Source organism: Sapajus apella, unplaced genomic scaffold, assembly GCF_009761245.1.
Source record: "Sapajus apella isolate SASKATOON/1434 unplaced genomic scaffold, GSC_monkey_1.0 scaffold19, whole genome shotgun sequence".
In the NCBI taxonomy this organism is placed as follows: Eukaryota; Metazoa; Chordata; class Mammalia; order Primates; family Cebidae; genus Sapajus; species Sapajus apella.
The window spans coordinates 11,546,204-11,549,591 of NW_022436959.1; the positions used below are offsets into that span (position 1 = coordinate 11,546,204).

The 3,388-nt window shown below is 42.5% G+C and overlaps 1 pseudogene; it reads left to right on the forward strand.

Moving 5' to 3' along the window:
* Nucleotides 1-1,802: 1,802 nt before the first annotated feature.
* On the forward strand, nucleotides 1,803-2,233 carry LOC116557462 (annotated as a pseudogene).
* Nucleotides 2,234-3,388: the final 1,155 nt, after the last annotated feature.

Sequence of the window (3,388 nt, forward strand, 5' to 3'; positions counted from 1 at the left end):
CCTTGCTGTATGAGTGCATAATGCATCATTTTAAGGAGTGCTGGAATAAACAGTTTAAATAGCTATTAAATAATGTGCTTGGGAAGAATGTAACTTACATATTGATCTTCTCATTTCACCAATTTCATTGTTTAGTATGAACATAAAGTCAGATGTCAGGTAGATAATGTTGTATATTGAAAAATAAAAAAATTGTGATGTTGGGACTCCAGTGCTGGAGTTGGGAAAGCTATCATAGTTATGAGCTGCATTTCTTCTGATGAATGAATTTTCCTGCTATCTTCCTTATGGACATCTGCAGATAAGGAGAAACCCATTGGTAGAGAGTCCTTGAAATTTCCATAATATGTGCCAACATGAATTAATACAGAATACAACAATTATGCAATATGAGACTTGAAAGCCAGTATTGTACTATGTCCACTGTGATGGTTAATATTAAGTGTCAACTTCATTGGATTAAAGGATGCAAACTATTTTCCTGGGTGTGGCTGTGAGGGTGCTGTCAAAGGAGATTAACATTTGAGTCAGTAAACTGGGAGAGGCAGACCCACCCTTAATCTGGTGGACAACATCTAATCAGCTGCCAGCATAAAAGCAGGCATGGAAAGAGAAGACTTGCTGAGTCTTGCGGCCTCCGTCTTTCTCCTTTGCTGGATGCTGCCTGCCCTCGGACATCAGACTCTTAAGTTCTTCAGCTTTTGAACTGTTGGACTTACACCAGTGATTTGCCAGGAGCTCTCGGGCCTTCAGCCACAGGCTGAAGGCTATACTGTCGGCTTCCCTACTTTTGAGGTTTTGGGACTTGTACTGGCTTCCTGGCTCCTCAGCTTGCAGATGGTCTATTGTGGGACTTCATCTTGTGATTGTGTGAGTCGATTCTCCTAAAAACTCCCCTTTTTATATGCATCTATCCTATTATTTCTGTACCTCTAGAGAACCCTGACTAATACACCCACTAAACAGTATGGGACTTGAAAGCCAGTATTAGTACTGGCTTTAACCACAAAGCTTTCAAGACCTAATAATGATGTCTTAAAACCTCATCTTTTCTAGAGAATGACTTTCTCATTTGTTAAAACCCTGCCTTAATGTCTTTCTCTTGATGAATATTCTTCATTGCCCCAGAGCCATGGAGTCATTGAGGAAATCTATTGAATTTGATTATAGTTTGTGTTAAAAATAAAAACTCACAGAATGATATATTAAGTCCCTACCTTCTCTGTATTTTATTAGTAATAGATATAGTGAATAAATACAGTTGCTGCCATATAAAGCAATTTTCAATGCTATTAACATTGTTTTCTGATTTACTGTGACTTGGATATTTATTGATCTAGGGCTGTCACTGGCCTGAAATAACTGGTGTTTAAGTTCTAAATTAGGCAGGATCTCACAAGATCTTAAATTCCATAGAGAACAGTGTCTGAGAAATGTGTCTTTTGCTGGTCTCAGTGGAGTAAAGCTTTTGATCTTCTGCATACTTGGATCTGGTTTCCTGCAAAAGCCATGTTGTCCACGTTGGTGCCAATGGTTAAAACTGAGTTTTTTAATGACAGCACCGGCTTAAATTCTGGTTGCATTCAGACCTGTTGCAGTCTTGTCTCTGCCCCCCTCATATGAACAGTTTGGGTAAGAAACATCATGACAATATATATTCCTACTGAGTACCTGATCCAGGGCTCAGAAATTTCTGGAAGTGACTTGGCCTGATCTCTTATCTAACTGTCTAATTTAGAAAACCACAGATTGTCTGAACTTAAAAGGAATCAAAGACAAAACAAGAGTGAGGCGGCCGAGCTGCAGATGCAGTGATGCAGATACTTGTGAAGATCCTCACAGCCAAGACCATCACCCTTAAGGTTGAGCCCAGTGACACCACTGAGAATGTCTGAGCCAAATTCGAGACAAGTAGGGCATCCCGCCTGACCAGAAGCATCTAATATTTGTGGCAAACAGCTAGAGGATGGCAGCACTCTCTCAGACTGCAACATGCAGAAAGCGTCCACCCTGCACCTGGTGCTGCGCCTGTGAGGTGGCATCATTGAGCCTTCCCTCCGCCAGCTCGTCCAGAAGTACATCTGCCACAAGATGATCTGCAAGTGCTGTGCTCAACTGCACACCTGTGCTGTCAACTGCTGCAAGAAGAGGTGTGGCCACGCCAACAATCTGCGCCCCAAGAAGAAGGTCAAATAAGGCTCTTACTTCCCTGAAGGGCAGCCTCCTGCCCAGGCCTCATGACCCTGGGACCTCAATAAAGTGTCCCTTGCATTGACTGGGGAAAAACAAAAGATGAAACAATTCAGCACACTTTTTTTTTGAAGAAACAGAATCAGAGAGGCTAAGTCACTCGCCCCCATCAACAGTGAATTGGTGACAGAGCAAGGGCTAAGCCCAGGGCTTCCATTGGTAGTTTATTTTCTTTCGGCTGCCCACTGATGGGAAACATTTGTGGGACTTCCTTAATGCAATCTTGGGAATATATAGTGAAGTGGGATCAACCCCACTCCAGCTCTCTCTCTCTGTTTATGTCTCTCCCTCTTTCTCTTGCACGCACGTAGACACACAGAGTATTCCGGTCACAGTTCCAACAGCTCTGTGACTTTGCTTGGGTCACTTAAGCGAGCTAAGGCTCAGGAGTGTACTCTGCTTCAGGGCAATGGTGATACCTGTGCTGGCTGTTGCCTGTATTCCATGAGCTGATATATGAGGAAGCCCTTCATGAGATATAAAACCTTATAACTAGTGTAACAGAGTGGTAGTAACAGAAGGTTTTAAAGCAAAGCTCTGAAATGCTTGTTCGCGCAGTTTTTTGTGTAGGTACAAGAAATCTCATGAGGTTGTGAATCCTGTGGTTTCATTTGCATAATTCATAACTCTGTAATATGATATTGTCGTAACCAAATAGCCTTCTCCTGTTCTTTTCTTCATCCCTTGCAGCCTTTTAAGCCAAATTCTCAATTTCAGACCTTGCTGGAAGTCCCCTTGGACCTTTGGTTTGTTATTTCAAAGCTAGGATAAAAAGAGTTTAAGGTATGGACATGTCTAAGAAAAATATACTTATTGCTTTGGGCCTTTTCTTTCATTCTGTGTTATTTGGCAAGCTTGTTCTATTTGCTTGAGCTGTAGGCTGGGGGTTAGGAGACAGACTGGGTTTTGATCCCTGCTCTGCTCTGTGTCTCTTTGGACCTGGTACTTAACCACTGTAGAAAGTACAAAGTCTGGCTCTTGGTCAGTTCAGGCTGCCACGACAAAGTGCCATAGGTTGACTGGGAGCTTAAACAACGGAAATGTATTTTTTCATAGTTTTGGTGGCTGGAAATTGTGAGATCAGAGTGCCGCTGTGGTTAGGTTGTGGTGAGGCCTCCCATTCTTCCTTGTGGATGGT